Source organism: Ambystoma mexicanum, chromosome 6q (genome assembly GCF_040938575.1).
Source record: "Ambystoma mexicanum isolate Mex_15411 chromosome 6q, UKY_AmexF1_1, whole genome shotgun sequence".
Lineage (NCBI taxonomy): Eukaryota > Metazoa > Chordata > Amphibia > Caudata > Ambystomatidae > Ambystoma > Ambystoma mexicanum.
The window spans coordinates 438,804,486-438,822,804 of NC_090937.1; positions in this window are offsets into that span (position 1 = coordinate 438,804,486).

Consider the following 18,319-nt stretch of genomic DNA (forward strand, 5'->3'; position numbering starts at 1 on the left):
CCTTTACTCATTATTAAACAAACAGCAGTCTGCATCAATGCTTGGCATAATGACCCGTTCCCAACTTATGGGCTGAGGTGAAATCCCAAGTTCTACAAATTAAACAGGATTGAGGGAGCTTCTCTACTGAGAACGAATATGGGTTATATACCCTGTTCTATGGAATGTTTTCCACTCAGGGGGGTAGGCACCCACGTTTTAGCTCACTTCACCCTTCGCATATCAGTCTTTGTCCCACCCACAAGGGCAGTCGAGCACCGAAATGCTAGGACAATTTCCCCTGACCATGTATACCATCAGCAACCCCAGACACGTGCTCCAGCCTAGTCCGGCCTCAGGTGTAGCTGAGCCTCTGTAACGCACAGTGAGGGGGTCCACGTCTGGATTAGCCTTGGTTACTTAGGGTGCAAGCCTATGGTTTACAAAATTGATAAGGAATATTGGAGCCCCTCCACTGCGTGGGACCTCATCTCATACAATAGGGGAAGCCTACTTACATGTGGCAGGTTAATTATAGTATTTACAGCACCAGAAAATAGGACATTGAAAACGCTTTTTTAAATAATTCACGTTTTTTAACGAGTTCTGTGACTAGTGTTAGCCGAGAGTGAATCGTTGAACTCTTTTGAACTGCTTAATTATTTATGCTGTTTATTGAAATGATTTGATATTGCTCTTTAAAAGTGTATGATTTATCTGTAAACCGTAAAGAAACTTACACTAAGCTAAAATAAATGTATACATAGGGCAGACACCTATTTCCGGCTTGTGGTGCCAGGCATGAATTCAGCCATCTGAAGGAGCTCTTTTGCCTGCCCTGCATGCAGCATTAGATGGCTAGGGCAGGAAAATGTGCTGCCGACATCATCATTGCATGCAGCCCTGAGGTACACAGCACCCTGCGCTCTGCTGCACAGTCTTCCGTGCACACCCAGCCCTGGGTGCAGCACAGTTCACTGTATCAGGTAGAAGTGGGCATTTGTATTGTCTGACACTCCATCCAGTGGTCGAAGTGGGCGGGAGCGGTACTCTTCTTTAAAAAAAATGTTTATGTTTCTATACTTTTATTTTAAAAAGAAACAGTTCCTGGAATCGTTCAGTTTTAAAATGAAAGCACAGGAAGCAGTTGAAACTTGCACGTCAGTGCACTGCAACGAACATTCCCTTAAACAGCAGGTGTATTTTGTTTGGGGGTTTGGATTGCGCGTGGGAGGGGGCGTGGCAATGGGGTTTGTGGAGACCAGGGGCAGACCAGCAGGGAACATAGTTCCACTATTTCTTTTCGTACACTTTGACCACTGACTCCATTTTAAGCTCCTTAAAATTGAATGACATATGGAGACTCCCGCTCAGTGCCACTTGACTTGCAGTTTTACAGACTCACTTGTGCTCCTAAATGACCAATTACCCCTGAAAATATATTATCTGCTGACAAGATAACTGGGGGATTGTCTGGGAATGTTTCATGCCTAGGTAAAGGAATGTGTTGGCTCCCAATAGAGCAGGTTTAACCCCTTAACTGCTGAGGGTTTTCCCTCCCAGTGCTGAGTCCTTTTTTGGAGATTTCAGTTTGTCACATCCCTTGTAACATTTTTGTTACAAGAGATATCTCTGCCAAATCTGGCCCCTTTTCTTCCCATATGCAAAATAACATAACATAACATATGGAGGCGGTCGTAACGCCACCAAGGAATCCTAGTTTGCTGTAAGAGGGGTGAGAGAAAATAACAAAAAAGAAAGCAAATATTGTGTTTTTTCAGAAAATGGCAATACAATTATGTACAAAGAACCCTGTGTTTTTTTTTCTTGTAAAAAGTAGGAACAAATGGTTTGCAGTTCTGAATTCGCAATTTTAACAGGCTTTCAAGAACAGGTTGATTGGGAACAAATAACATTTTTCATAAGGTTACCATCAGTTTTGTGAGAGGTAGGCCAATTTTTCCTTTTTTTTTTAATAAGGCCTTCTTGGAAGGAATGCAAGGGGAGAGTAGGAAAGCTCAATGGAAACACACAAATGCATACATTTCTGAAAAGTAGACACAATTCTAAGTTCAGGAAAGGGTGATTTGCGCAGGTCAAGCAACACATTTCTATAATTTGGGAAAAAATTGGAAAAGTGAGTGAAAAAAGTATGTGCTCGACATGTTTGTACTGGTAACGTAATGGCTTCTGTCATTATTGAGAAAAGCAATGCATGGTTGGATTCCTCCGAGACATGGAAAAAACATGTTTTTTATGCTGACGGACTAAACGGACGTACTTAGCATTTGAAAATAAGGAAAACGAATGTGGTGAAGAAGGGCAAGCATACATTTTTTGAAAGAGCACAGGCAAACCTTTTGAAGGATAGGTGGCTTGAGCAGGTTACTAAAGTGCAGTGTGCCTAAAGCAGCGACTAAATGTAGGTCACATTTGGGAAATGAAAGGACTGTGTAACAAAGTGCAGTAGCAAATGTGAAAAAACGTTCTGAAAACCACAACAAATGTCCTGCCTTCCCATGTTCCCACAGGTGTCCCGATGGAAACGGTACTTCACATATGTCGCTGCACTGACCCGAGCGCAAATAGAATAGGCTAAACCACTGGTACATCAGACACCCTGGAGAATAATGGTTTTGGACGTCTGGGCAACCCACAGATTTGGGCCTTGGGTGTCAGAGCAACCAAGGAAAACAGGGAACCCCATACATTTCTGAAAAGAAGACACCCGGGGGAATGCAAAGATGTCTAACTTTCGCCAATCGCCCTAGAATATATTACCCACAAGGCCCAACAAACTCCAAAAAGGGGAGAAAAAAACACAATTTTCAGACATTTGCCCCCAGGAAACCACCGAAACATGCCTGCAAAAACACATGTCCTACCTTCACATTTTCCCACAGGTGTCCTGACAAAAACAGTACCTAACGTGTGTCGGTGCCCTTACCTGGGTGCAAAAGGAAATTGCTAAACCACTGGTACTCCAAAGGGCCTTTGAAGAAAACATTCTTAAGGTATTTGCTGTTGAGGACAACCCTCAGATTTGGGCCTGGGGTGTCACAGCCACCAAGGAAAACAGAGAACACTATACATCTCTGGAAAGAAGACACCTGTGGGAATCCAGAGAGGTCTGACATCTGTCAATCGCCCTAGAATTTATAACTCACAAGGCCGGCAAACTCCAAAAAGTAGAGAAAAAAACTCAATTTTCAGACATTTGCCACCACTAAAGCACTGAAATAAGCCAGAAACAACACATATCCTACCTTTCCATGTTCCCATAGGTGTCCCGACAAAAACGGTACCACACATGTGTGGGTGCACTTTACTGGGCACAAAGGGAAAAGGCTAAACCACTGGTACGTCAAACGCCTTGGGGAAGACTGGATGTTGCCGCCTCACCAACCCACAGATTTGGGCCTGGGGTGTCGAGCTACCAAGGAAAACAGGGAACCCTGTACGTTTCTGAAAAGAAGACACCCGGGAGAATCAAAAGGGGTCTAACGTTTGCCAATCGCAGTAGAATTTATTACCCAAAAGGCCTGGCAAATTCCAAAAAGTAGTAAAACAAAGCACAATTTCCAGAAATTTGCCACTAGGAAACCACCAAACATGCCGGCAGCAACACATGCCCCACCTTCACACATCTCCCATGTGGGTCGACCATCCCCAAGTGCAGCGGCAGTCCCAGGGAGCCCGGTCAGGGTCTCTATCCCTACCTAGAGGGAAAAGCTGTAACACAGCCCAGCCAGAGCCCCCTGCCTTGGGTGCCTGTCTCGAATGTGGGTTAATTGTCCACGAGGCCAGCGGCAGTCCTAGGAAGCCCCAGCAAGGTCACCATCCCTTCCCGAAGGGGAAAGCTGTAACACAGCCAGGTCAGAGATCCAGGATGATGGGGGGTGATGTTCGGCCTTAGGCGCCTGTCTCCCATGTGGGTCCATCCCTAAACCCACCTGCAGTAACAGGGAGCCCCGGCAGGGTCACTATCGCTCCCTGAAGGGGAAAAGCTGTAATGCAGCCAGGTCAAAGCTCCGGAACGGTCAGGGGTGCTGCCCCCGGCCTTGGACGCCTGTCTGCAATGTGGATCGCGCTTCCCCAGGCCCAATTGTGGTCCCAGGGAGTCCCGGCAGGGTCATCATCCCGCCCAGGAGGAAAAAGCTGTAACACAGCATGGCTAGAGCTCTAGGACAGCTGAGGGTAGTGCCCCCAGCCTTGGGAGCCTGTCTGCCTTGCACATGGTTTGACAGCAGCAGTCAGAAGGAGCTCCGGCAGGGTCCTCATACTTCCCAAGGGGGAAAAGCTCTAAAGCAGCCCAGCCAGAGCACTAGGATGGCCGGGAGTGCTGCCTCAGACTTGGGCATCTTCGCACATGGATCGAACATCCCCACAACCCAGTGGCGGTCCAGGGGGCCGCTACAGGGTCTCCATCCCTCTGCAGAGGGAAAAGGTTCATTGTGGCCAGGCCAGAGATCCAGGACAGCTGGGGGTACTGCGATGGGCAACGGGTAAAACCCCAAAACTTTTCCCAGGTTGCTTAGTGCTCCTTACAGCTTCCCAGGGTTGGAAAAATGGGACCAGACCCTTAATTATGCCCCACCAGGGAAGCAGAAAGGATCTGCCCCTCCAGGCACAGGGCCAGTCCCCTGATGCCCCAAGTGTTCCTCTGGCAAAATTGCCCTATATTGTTTTGCCTTTCTTGGGGGCAAATGGGTGCAAAACAGGACGCATTTACCCCCAAAGAAGGCAAAACAACATTATGCCATCTCGCTGACATTTTTGTGGGGTGAGGGTGGGGGGCAGATTGGCCTGGGGGGCCCACCTGGGGAACCCACCGCAAGATCGTATAGCAGGTGGCTTAGTGGTCCTTGATGCTTCCCAGGGGTATCAAAATGGGGCCAGAACCCCAATGTTACCACCCCAAGCAAGCAGCAAGGGTCTGCCCATCCTTGGGGGGAATCCTAAGGAGGCTGGCCCACAGGCACGGGGCCACCCACCGATACCCCAATCGTTCCACTATATGAGGAGTGCAATGTTGTTTTGCCTTCCTTGGGGGCACAACTGCACCAATTCGCCCCCCCAGAAAAGGCAAAACAACATTATGCCATCTGGTTGCCATTTTCTGGGGGTCGGGGTGGCTGATTGGCCATCTCCTCACCCCCACCCCAAGATCATATCCCTGGTGATCTAGTGGTCCTTGCTGCTTTCCTGAGGTGGCAAAATGGGCTCAGACCCTAAATGTTGCCCCCCCTCAGGGAAGCAGCAAGAATCTGACCTTCCCTGGGGGGATTTCTGGGGTCGCTGGCCCAAAGCCACAGGGCCAGCCCCCCAATTCACCCCAAGTGTGCCTGTTTGTTTTTTGTTTTTTTTGCCTTCCTTGGGGGAAAATGGTTCCAAAAACCCATCTCCCCCCAAAGAAGGCAAACATTTTGGCATTTTTATTTTTGGTTGCGGTTGGGGCTGTTTTGCTTGGTGGGGGTGCCTCAACCCCCAAAATCTATTCCCTGGTGGTACAGTGGTGATCGCTGGTCGAGGATTGAATGATCCTCGACAAGCAATCTCCTTGAGCGAGAGCTTGTTGGAAAGGGGAAGTTCCCCCTTTCCAACAAGCCCTCACTCAAGAAAATCAGGCTAGAAATACCTGAGCAGCAAGCAAAAACATAGCTGCGATATTTACATGCTGAAGCCTAATGGCTTCAGCATGTAAATATCACTTACTGATAATCCCGGGGCATAGCATGTGCAGAAGTCACCACAGCCACCCCCTGACCTCCAGGCACGGAAGGAGAAGTCCTCCCACTTCATTGCCTGGGTGTCGGAGGGATCGAGGGAGCAGCAGAGGAGGAGATCCGCCCCCCAAAAGGTAAGCAGTGCACAGGACTAGATATGTCATCCCCCACACTGGAAATGTAGGTTTTCTAAACCAAAGGAAGCGCTTGAAGAAGCCGACAACTGTTGCTGAGGCGTCATCCACGTTCCAAATGCCGGCCCATCACCAACTCCCCACGGGCCTTAAGTGACGTCAGCAGAGTAAGATGAACTCCGAAAGCAATGGAGCTCACAGCCCCAATGCACTCACCAGTTCCAGCACAGCACAAACCACCATGGATGTTCACCAGTACGGACAGCAGCCTCTTCCCTTATTTGCTAGGATTCCTTGTGGGTGAGCAGTGCGCCCAACGGAACAACAGAGTTTTCATAGCTCCCTTTTGACTGCTCTTGCTAGCAGCAGTTAGAATTCTTTTTTTTAATGCAGTAACGACTGTCCTAGGCATGTCATTTCTGCTCACACATTTCCTAAACTCGACATACTCCCAGCCCATGACAGTCTCTGTGTTTCTCAATCCCAGGCCCTTTAGGGACCACCATTAATTCCCAGGCCATAATAGCCATTCTGGTGTCCTCCAGTGGCCAAAAACTGCAAGGTGCCCCACTGGCAATTGGTGCTCCAACTCCTTAATGTCTCCCAGGCTGCACTTACTAGCCGCCACCGGGGTCCAAATGTTTCAAGGTGGCCCCACTGGTAAGTGCTGCTCCAGTGGCCAAACTGTAAGATGGCCCCACTGGTACTCCAACTGCTACTACAGTTAACTCCCGCACCCAGCTGCCTCCTTCCTGCCAGGCAACATCAGTTGGGCTATTGGACAGGGGTCAGCTCACCTTTGGGGGAGGGAGGCTGGTGGATGTCCCCTCCTGTGGTCTCAACGACTCCCTTCCCTAAAACTAGCTTGTCGCCGGTGTAGCGGGTTGAAAATGGAAGTCTGATACGGCAGGTAAGGAAAGTGAACCTATTTACTAAGTTCCAGTGACAAGGTATATACATCAGGGAGTCCAAGGGAAAGTAGGTAGGAAGGTACACAGGAGACATCCACCGGCCTCCACTCTCACAGGCTGCTTCACTCCAACTGACATTCATGGAACTTACAGGGGCACTCACACCACAATATTCTGGAGGCATACATTCCACCAGGTAGTCTCTCAAGCAAGCATTCATGCAGGACCAAGGCAGGGAACACAAGACACAGCAAATTCATGCCCAATTCCACTCTTGCCAAGACTGACCAGAGGATGAAGTGGGCCGCTGGTCTGATATTGGGAAGCCACATGCATGTTTCTAGTACAACAAAGAGGTGAGAACTTGGCTGCTTATGATGCTGTCAAATCAGACAGAAACTACGCAGTCAGATGCCACATAGAAAGGCTTTTCCCCTCCGACTGCAAGATTCCCAGCAATCAGCTGAGTCCAGACAGCAGGAGGGGTTACAGTTCAACATGATACATCAATCGTTAACAATAGTTTTGAGTACTTTGTCTTTTCCTCCCTTTTTAGGTTTGGCTGAAAGTAGGCAAAGCCAACTTTGCCACAGTATTCCTGTGTATATGGGCTTCTGGATTGGTGTAATGGTACATTGTAATTCCTCTGTCTTTTTCCTTCCTGGTTTTTCTTTAATTCCAGTCCTTCTACTTTGTTGTTCCAGTGTTTCTTCTTCATCTCAGTCCTTCTCGCTCTTCCTCATCTCAGTACTTCTCCTTCGTCCCAGTCTTTCTTCTTCATACCAATTTTTCTCTATCATCCCTGTCCTTCTCCTACTCCTTCATCACATTCATTTTCCTTCTACTTCTTTACAGTCCTTTTTCTTATTCATTTTAGTCCTTCTCCTTTGTTCAGGTGATTCTCCTATTGCTATGTTACAGTCCTTCTCTTTCTCCCCAGTCTTTTTCCTTCTCATTCAGCCCAGTCATTTTGCTTTATCCCAGTCCATCTCTTTCTCCTTTGTGCCAGCCCTTCTCCCTCGTGTCAATCTTTTTCCTTCTGCTTCTGGCAGTCGTTCTACTTCTCCTTTTTCCCAGTTCTTCCTTTTCATCCCAGTCCTTCTCCTTCTCCTTTGCCCCAGTCCTTCCTCTTCTGCTTCATCTGAACCCTTCTTCTTTGTCCCAGCCTTTTCTCTCCATCCCAGTTATTCTCCTTCTCCTTTCTCCTAGTAATTCCTCTTCACCTTTATCACAGTTCTTCATCTTCATCCCTGTCCTTCTTCATCCCAGTTCTTTGGCTTTGCCGCTGTCTTTCTCCTTCATCCTAGTCCATCTTCTCCTTCATTCCAGTCTTTCTCCTTCTCCTTTGTCTCAGTCCTTATGCTTTGGCCCAATCCTCCTTCATCCCAATCATTCAATCATTCGCCTTTGTCCCAATATATCTCGTTATTTGTACCAGTCATTTTCCTTCTTGGTTCCACTCTTTCTCCTAGATCTCAGCCTGTCTCCTTTGTCCTAATCCTTCTCTTTCTTCATCCTAGTCATTTTCCTTCTTCATCCTAGTCTCTATCCTTCATCCCAGCCCTTCTCCCATGTCCCTGTCTGCTTTCCTCCTTGATTCCACTCCTTCTTTCTCCTTCTTCCTCACAAAATAATTTCACCTTGGCCGGGTCCTTCTCCTTTGCCATAGTCCTTATCCCTCTGATTTTCTCAAATCTTTCTCTTTGTTTCCTTCATCTCAGTCATACTCCAAATATTCTTTTTGTCCTGGTCCTATTACTTCATCTAATAGTTCATCATCCGAGTCATGCTCCTTTGTCCCTGTCGTTCTCTTTAATCCAGTCCTTGTCATTCATCCTTGTCCTTCCCCCTATGATTTATTCCAATTGTTCTCTTTCTCCATCATCCCTGTCCGACTCTAACCCCTCCATCCTAGTCATTGTCTTTCCACTTCATCCTAGTACTTCTCCTTTTTCACGCTCATTCCAGTTCATCGCCTTTGACCCAGTCCTTCTCCTTTTTCTCTTCAGTCCTTCTCCCTTGCTTAATCCCAAATCACCTCTTTGCCCTTCATTCTAGTGCTACTCATACTAGTCATCGTATTCCTTTGTCCTAGAACTTTTCTTTTGTCAAGTACTTCTCATTCTTTGCAGGTCTTTATCTTTGTCCCAGTCTTTCTGCTTCATCCAAGTCCTTCTCTTTCATCCCATTCCTTCTGCTTCGTCACAGTCTTTCTCCTTCTCCTTCAGCCAACCCCATCGTCTTCGCCCCACTCTTTTCTTGTTAGTCCGTCTCCTTCTACTCATGTCTTCTTCTTGTCCCCAGTCATTCTCCTCAGTTGTTGTTTCATCTTCATCTTCATCTTTGCATTTGCCGCTGTCTTTCTCCTTCATCCTAGTCCATCTTCTCCTTCATTCCAGTCTTTTTCCCTCTCCTTTGTCTCAGTCTTTGTGCTTTGGCCCAATCATCCTTCATCCCAATTATTCCAATCATTCGCTTTTTTCCCAATCTATCTCGTTCTTTGTACCAGTAATTTTCCTTCTTGGTTCCAGTCCTTCTCCTAGATCTCAGACTGTCTCCTTTGTCCTAGTCCTTCTCTTTCTTCATCCTAGTCATTTTCCTTCTTCATCCTAGTCTCTATCCTTCATCCCAGCTCTTCTCCTGTGTCCCTGTCTGCCTTTCTCCTTCATTCCACTCCTTCTTTCTCCTTCTTCCTCAACAAAGAATTTCACCTTAGCCCCGGTCCTTCTCCTTTGCCATAGTCCTTATCTCTCTGATTTTCCCAAATCTTTCTCTCTGTCTCCTTCATCTCAGTCACACTCCAAATATTCTTTTTGTCCTGGTCCTATTACTTCATCTAAGACTTCATCATCCAAGTCCTGCTCCTTTGTCTCAGTCCTTCTCTTTAATCCAGTCCTTGTCATTCATCCTTGTCCTTCTCTCTATGCTTTATTCCAATTGTTCTCTTTCTCCATCATCCCAGTCCTACTCTAACCCCTTCATCCTAGTCGTTGTCTTTCCACTTCATCCTAGTACTTCTCCTTTTTCATGCTCATTCCAGTTCATCGCCTTTGACCCAGTCCTTCTCCTTTTTCTCTTCATTCCTTCTCCCTTGCTTAATCCCAAACCACCTCTTTTCCCTTCATCCTAGTCCTACTCATATTAGTCATTGTATTCCTTTGTCCTAGAACTTTTCTTTTGTCAAGTACTTCTCATTCTTTGCAGTTCTTTACCTTTGTCCCAGTCTTTCTCCTTCATCCAAGTCCTTCTCTTTCATCCCATTCCTTCTTCTTCGTCACAGTCTTTCTCCTTCTCCTTCAGCCAACCCCATCGCCTTCGCCCCACTCCTGTCTTATTAGTCCTTCTCCTTCTACCCATTTCTTCTTCTTGTCCCCAGTCATTCTCCTCAGCTCTTGACCTTCTCCTTTATTTCAGTCCCTCCACTTTTGCAGTCCTTCTCCTCTGCCAGCCCAGTCCTTCTCTTTTGACCTTCCCCCTCAGTCTTAGTCCTGTGTCCTGTCCTTCTTTCTCCTTCATTCCAGTCCTTCTTTCATCTTTATCCATGTTCTTCTCTTTGCCCTTCATCCCTATGGTTATCTTGTTCTCCTAGTGAAGAATTGCCATCTGGCAAGGGTGCAAGGCCCTGGCATTTTTGATTTTTATTAATAAATAAAGTGATGAGGAAAAATCCAAAAGCATAGTGTACTTGTGCCCGGCTGAATCAGTAACCTGATCCTCAGAACATGCGCTATCCCTGGCATAGCGCAGGTTAAAAGGTGACACAATGCCTACTCAACAACCGTCGTGACTGCCAAGTCCCAGCAGTGCAGAGGCAGCATTAAAAATATCCCCCCCTGTACCAAAACTGTGATGATCATAAGTAACCCATGATGGTAGCAGGATAATCTCTAAAATAAAGCTATGTCTGATTTTAGGCATAGTATATGGCACTACTTATGATCATAGCAGGCACATCCCAATTGATATTGCAAAAGTGTTTAAGCTTCTGTGAGTCAGCTCTGCTGTAGAAGGTGATGCTTATTCTTCTCAGCCAGGTGTAAACTACCAAATGGCAGGAGAGATACCTGGAGGGCTGGGCCTCTTCTTTCATCTCTTTGTGAGGACAGGTAACACCCTCTGCCAGAGACAGCTGCACAGCAGGCAATTGTCGTGGGCCAGGCAATAAAGGAGCACACCCATACAAAAGGAGTAGCCTCACACCAGTGTGCTGCATCTCTAAAGGCCTTTGTTCTGAGTGAGAAGGGGAGAGGGTGATTAGAGCAGGCTGGACTTCTCTGGTCAATGCAAGGAGACTTGCAACATTTTGTTTCTCTCTGTTTCTCTTTCCTTTTCCCATCCCTCCCACTTCATCTGGAGCAAATCACTTTGGGTGTGGCATCAGAAGGGCAAAGTCCACTTCGTTCTAGAGCAGATCTTCTCAAAACACTGTAAAGATTCACTTGGGAACACTGCCTGAGAAGGATTCACTGGAACTCTTTTGCGAGAGTTCTACATTACAAAGCCCTCAGCCTGAGGTGAAGAATGAGCAGTCCAATGCAGAAGAGAGCTCTGCCCCCTACCCACTCCAAGGGCACATTGGATGTGACCTTTGCTGTGGATCAGGTCCTAATACTCTGCACCAGAACCTCCTAAAGCTGGTTGCGCAGACACTGAACGGAACCATCCTGTCCTTGAGTCCCCCTGAGAGGCCTCACAGTATCTGGAGAACCAGACCAGCTGAAGATCTCTGTTCTACTTCACCGAACGGGTCAACCACGTTCACTGCCCATAGAACCCAAGGGTACTTGACGGTGCTGGCTTTTGACTTCCTCCACCCATTCGAACTATACCGCCTGAATCTGAAACTAGCTCGACTCTGTATCATACCCTAGCTAGCCCATTACCTGCTAGGCTCACATCAACTGCTCGATGCTGGGACACAATCTGAAATGCCAGAGAGTCACAGGCCAGTTCTGAACAGGTGTTACAACCATGCATCAACCTGACTAGCCCACAAACGTCCGCTTCACTGACCCACACATCGGAGCACCCAGATCACCAATTCAACGACCGTGGCCGGTGACTCGACCCGCTCGAGCATCCGTCATTGACTCTTCTCAGTGCCTAAAGCCCGACTCAGCTCAACCTAGAAGTGATCCTGGGCAAGGCCCCGAACTGGATTGGTTGAAATCCTCCTTTGAAATGCACAAAGTGACTGCATTCACCCCTGCTTGTTTCCCACTTGCTGCTTGGGCCCACATAATCCACCATGCCCGAACTGAGCTCAATCCGCTTGCATCAACATTCGACACCCTATGCAACACTTGCAACTCACCAAAGAACCAAAACCAGTTACTGTTGACCATTAACTACCCCCTCAGTCCACTTGGGCCCTAGAGACTAGTTAGGACACTATTTCACATTCTTTCTCCCAAAGACATATCCTTTTGATGGTAAGTGTGTTGCCTAGCACCACTGAATTCATGCTCAGGGTGCTACTTTATTCAGTCTGTTGCATCTTCTCTGTTCTTCCACGTGGGTGGAGGAATGGGGGTTGGACAGTGTTTTCCATCTAGTTCTATTGCAGATGGTGTGTTTAATTAAAGCATATATATTTTTTTTATAGAACCTTGATTCGACATTCCTTTTATTTTGGACAGTATTTATGTTTTGTTTGGGTCACCACTGGATCACAGCTTTCAGTCAGCCCACGTTACCACAAAAGGCAAAGGAAGTATATCTTATAACTGTGCCTGTTTGACCTTTATGATTGCATTGGCTCCTGGCTTGTAGAAGTGTGAGGGCTGAGTGGGCATTTTTACCCCCACTCATCCTTGAACTCCTGCAGAGCAGAATCAAATTTGTCACACTGATGGCAGAGGTGGGATTTGTGACAGACTGTGTCTACAGCTCAGTTAGCCAAAACAAAACGTGTGCAGTTAACATGAGTGTTCACTGCCATGGTATTTTTACGACCTTGGAACTTGAGCATTGTTCAGACCTTGAAAGTAAGTATCTTGCACAAACTGTGTTAAGAGAGGAGATTCCCTCATGGCAGTAAGGTTAGGAAAGCTGACCTGTTAAAAAGCCTCCAAGCTTCTGAGGGATCTCAGGGGGCTACCCACGAGCTGGAGCCCCACGCCTGTTGCACATACACCTAGTGGTGTGGAAACAGCTGAGGAGAGTGACAGCCAAAGCACTTCCCAGCATGTCTCTCACCAGGCAGGCACTGTGGTATCCCAAAGGTCCCAAGCCTCCCACCAGTCGCACATATCCGTGGGTTACTGTGCTTCGGCCAAACTCTCGGAGCATCTCAGTGTTCTAGACCCTGATAGGCTCTAACTCCTGGAAGAAAGAGGAATGGCCCTAGCAGAACAAAAACAGCAGGCTGCTGAAGCCCTGCCAGGAAAGAAGCAGAAGGACTAGATAATGCTGCACAAGAGGGAGTCTGAGGCTCAGAGGGAAGCCAGCAGATTTTCTGTTTGGGAACGAAGCATCTCCAGCGGTGGCTCCCAAGGAAAGCCTAGGCGCCACCTCCCCAAGGATTTAGTCCAACCTTATGAGGAGGGAAGGTACATTTTTGACTGTTTCAAAAAGCTAGAGTTAGCTGACCTCCTCCAGGAGGTGGGAGAGGAGTTGTGGGGTGCAGCCCTTATGAGCCACCTACCAACGGCTGGAACTAATGTAATCATTCAGTTGACTCAGAGGATAGGTCTATTAATTCCAAAATGAAGGACGCAGTCCTCAGGAAGTTCTGCAAAAACCCAGAACAATGGGCCTCATTGTGACTTTGCCGGTATCCTGATGGTAATTCTGCCAGGATAACGGCAAACGCTAACACTGTTCCTTGCACTCGGTCTGCAGTATTACTGCCATATTACGAGTGCCAGTAAGGGTGGTAAATCCCCATTCCATGGAGTGCCATAGGACTCCATGGTGGGATTTTCTGGTAAAAATGGCATGGGTAATACCGGTGCTGGTAATACTGGCTATTTTTGCCAGTAGAGTTGTGGAATTATCTCTAGCTCAAAGCTGGAGGTAATTCCACCACCCCACCGGGAAACTTGAACTTTGCTCATGCCAAACAATGCCGGTATACGGTAATACCAGCACGTTAATTCCACACTGGCAAAGTCATAATGAGCCCCAATAGCTCTAGAGTTTTAGAGAGCTCACCAAAAAGGGGAGTCAAACATTTGAACTGTTTAACCATCAATCCCTGAAATATCTGAGTGGTTGGGTCACAGGTAACAAAGTTTACACGTTTGGGGGCATGTTTAGTTTGATTGCATGTGAGAGCATCCTTCAAAAGTGTAGAAAAGGCGGCCGACTGGTTTTGCAGCTACTCATGTCCCAAAAAAAAGGCAGTGGCCTTTGCATCGAAACCAGATGACAAAGGGATTGAGAATAGTAAATTCAATCAGGGTAAGTACAAGGGTGTGCACCCTCCAGCTAAAAAAAGGCACCAAAAACCTGAGGGGAAATTCTGGTCACCTGCATCATCCACTCCAACAGAAAGGAGAAGTTAGGACACCCCTAACACTGGGGTACCCACATTCACAGCCTCCCAGGACTGACTTAACTGTGGAGACCAGAGGCATAGGAAGAGAGATCCCCCCTACAAGGGTAGATGCAAGCCAGCCGTAGTTAGCATTACTCTCATGGAGGAAGAGATTGTAAATGTGGGTATCTAAGATTATGAATTCACACTCAGCCAGGGGCTTGCCTAATGTACCCTTGTGTCGCTGAGTGGGGTAGGTACCGGGTCTGTGTGATGCTGGAAATGCATTGGAGGGACAGGGCCTCCCTGTCCTTGTCCTGTAGTCCTTTTTCACTTATGTTCTGTATAGTTTTCTGCCCAGGAGTCCATGTGGGACTCCTGGCAGTGCAGCTCTTCCTGTTTTTGGTTTAGTGTACAGACCCATGGGATACCCTTATGGCACCCATGGGTGGGTGGTACAACCCTGTGCCCCTAGTGTATGGGTTTGGGCACCTGTGTGTGGCCCACAGAGTAGGGTATGGGCTGGTGGCAGCTCCATGCTGAATTTGACAGGTGCTCTGAATATCCTCCATTTTGGGATACCCAGGTCCTGCCATTGGAATAAGTTGATTCCTAATAGGAAACAAGATGGCCCCTGTGGCCTCTTGCTTTCTATGGCCTGTTACCTTGTTTTCCCAAAGTCCTGGGAAGCCCTGACTCTGTCCCTTCCCCCTGACTGGCTGTTGGGTGGAAGTTCCATATATGGTGTTGTTGTGAAGTCCAGGCCAGACTGGCTGGAGCCTTCCGAGTGACTGTATTTTGTGGGTACACCCAGTGGGTGGACCTGGGTGAATGGAGTGTGTGACCAATATGCACTTCTTGTTGTGACTGTCTGGTTTCAGGTATGAGAAACAAAGACTGAGACAGCCCTGCCCGAAACTGGTATGAATGCAGTGTGTAGTGTTGAATGGCTGGGTACTTGCCCCAATACACATTCCTTGTTCTGAGTGTCTGAGAGGGAGGAGTATGGCCTGAATGCACTGTATGCCTGATTGGCTGACTGACTGCATGAATGCCCTCCTGTATGATTGGCTGCTGAGTGTGATCCAGCAGTGTGGTTGAGAGACAGAATAATTTATCTGGGGACCTCTCACCACTGGAAATTGTTCAGAAGCTGTGTCTACACTTGAAGAGTAACTGGAACTGCTGATCCTCGACGCCCAGCTGGAAGAAGAAGAACTGATGCTGCATTTGCTTCGACCCGATCTGAAACCTGTCGAGTTCATCGAGGACTGATCCGAGAGAGGACCTGGCTAGGCACTCTCTTCCCATGCTCCAGGGGACCATCGAGCACCGCTAACCTTTGCCGAGGCTCCCTGGAAGGCAGACCCTCGAAAGGCTGCCGACCGGGGACAGGGGCCACTGAGGAGAGCGAAGTGAAGCACCCGGACATCGACGCCGTTGAAGTCCATTGCCATCGACCAGGGTTCGGAGTATCGCCGTAACCGCTGGAGGCCCGTCAAAGCCGTGTTGCCCAGTAGAGGGGACTGCTTGACGCCGTGCCGCCGACGACGGGAGCCACCTGCTCCTTTGCTTAAGACTGTTGAATCGAAGGACTCCCTTGTCCGCACCGTCGACCGCTTTATGCCGCCGAAGAAAGTCAAGGACACCGACGCGGAGAGGAGAATCCGCCGGTGGGTTTCCCGCCACCCAAAGACCACAAAGATTTGGATGACTCAACGCCCTTGTTGGGCCACAGTTCTACAGAATATCTTTGCGGTCCTGAACTATTCAACGGTGAGGTGCCCCGCACACCTCATCCTCGCAGGACATCGACGACGAGCAACGCCTGGATCGGCGCCGTGGTCTCGGCACCCTCGAACTTTTCATCGACGCCGTCGACGCCAAGTTCACCTTCTTCGACGCCTTTCGACGATCCGTGGCTCCTGCTTTAAATGGAGTCACTCAAAAAGGATCCATCGACGCCTCTTTGAAGAACTCTGCTCCACCAGGTACATTGGGGGGGTAGAAACATTATAGAAGGAAATAAGACTTATAGAACAATATATGGACTGGGCTTGTGATATATCTTTATTTTACAGGTTGTCCAGGTGGGGGGATCTCCACACAGAACTGTGTCTAGTGGTAGGGGCCAGTATTCTGCCAATTGTTCTGACCAACTGCTTTCCTCCTATGTCTATTGTTGGTTCCCTTTATTAATTGATTTGTGTGACATTTTAACCAGAGTACAGTTGATGCACTTTAATAATTGTGGTACCACTTAGAACTGTATATGTTTGCCATTATAGATTTTCTGAGCACAAAGTGACTTATTGTGATAGTGTACATAACCTTGAATATTAATTATATAAAGACTGTGTTTTCAGTAATACAGTGTGTGGACATTCCTTTGTGGGGGCTTGGGGACTACACTGTACTTAAGAACCAGCCTGCATCACCTCCTGAGAAGCTAGCCCTTGACTGCTCGACCACGTACCAATAATACAGAATCTTGGCTGGGGTCCTCTGTCCCTCTCCTCTGCCATAGAGAGCAGAAGTACAGCCACCCCCTCCAGTCTTTAGAGTCTGCCACTGAGAGCCTGGTTCCTACTAACAGCAATCTTCTTGGACCATGTGTTCATTAATGGGAACAGTGCCCCAGCACTTTGTGATACTGCTGCAGGTATCACTGCTGTCCAACAACAGTGGGTGCACGAGGAACAGATCATCCTGTGTCCTCCCAAGCTAGTTAGGGAATTCCATGACCCCACCCAATGCCCACTGGCTATCATGGTGTTCAGTTGGAGGGGAGAAACCTTGCAGCTCTGCATTGCTGTGAAAGATGCCATTCTTGTAGACTGTCTATTAGCAAATGATTAACCTGACTCCGAAATCATTGCTGGGATCACATGATCCTAGGCTAATAAAGCAGCTCAGGAAGCAGCCCTGCCAGCCATGGGTCCATGGGCACTTCCGACTGAAGATGGTGAAAGAACGGCTCCGCCGGTACTACCCAGTCCTGATCCAGAGTCTACAGAGATGTCTGCTCCTGCCATAGAGGGTCTAGAAGCCACTAGAGGGCTTGCTGCGGTGACACCAGACTCAGTGACCTCAGCGTTGCCTACATGTGTAGAACCCGAACCTGGCGTGGAGTACACAGTAGTTTCACCTTAAGGGTCTCCCTGAGCTAAGTGACAGCAGGTGTATTTTGTTTGGGGGTTTGGATTGCGCGTGGGAGGGGGCGTGGCAATGGGGTTTGTGGAGACCAGGGGCAGACCAGCAGGGAACATAGTTCCACTATTTCTTTTCGTACACTTTGACCACTGACTCCATTTTAAGCTCCTTAAAATTGAATGACATATGGAGACTCCCGCTCAGTGCCACTTGACTTGCAGTTTTACAGACTCACTTGTGCTCCTAAATGACCAATTACCCCTGAAAATATATTATCTGCTGACAAGATAACTGGGGGATTGTCTGGGAATGTTTCATGCCTAGGTAAAGGAATGTGTTGGCTCCCAATAGAGCAGGTTTAACCCCTTAACTGCTGAGGGTTTTCCCTCCCAGTGCTGAGTCCTTTTTTGGAGATTTCAGTTTGTCACATCCCTTGTAACATTTTTGTTACAAGAGATATCTCTGCCAAATCTGGCCCCTTTTCTTCCCATATGCAAAATAACATAACATAACATATGGAGGCGGTCGTAACGCCACCAAGGAATCCTAGTTTGCTGTAAGAGGGGTGAGAGAAAATAACAAAAAAGAAAGCAAATATTGTGTTTTTTCAGAAAATGGCAATACAATTATGTACAAAGAACCCTGTGTTTTTTTTTCTTGTAAAAAGTAGGAACAAATGGTTTGCAGTTCTGAATTCGCAATTTTAACAGGCTTTCAAGAACAGGTTGATTGGGAACAAATAACATTTTTCATAAGGTTACCATCAGTTTTGTGAGAGGTAGGCCAATTTTTCCTTTTTTTTTAATAAGGCCTTCTTGGAAGGAATGCAAGGGGAGAGTAGGAAAGCTCAATGGAAACACACAAATGCATACATTTCTGAAAAGTAGACACAATTCTAAGTTCAGGAAAGGGTGATTTGCGCAGGTCAAGCAACAC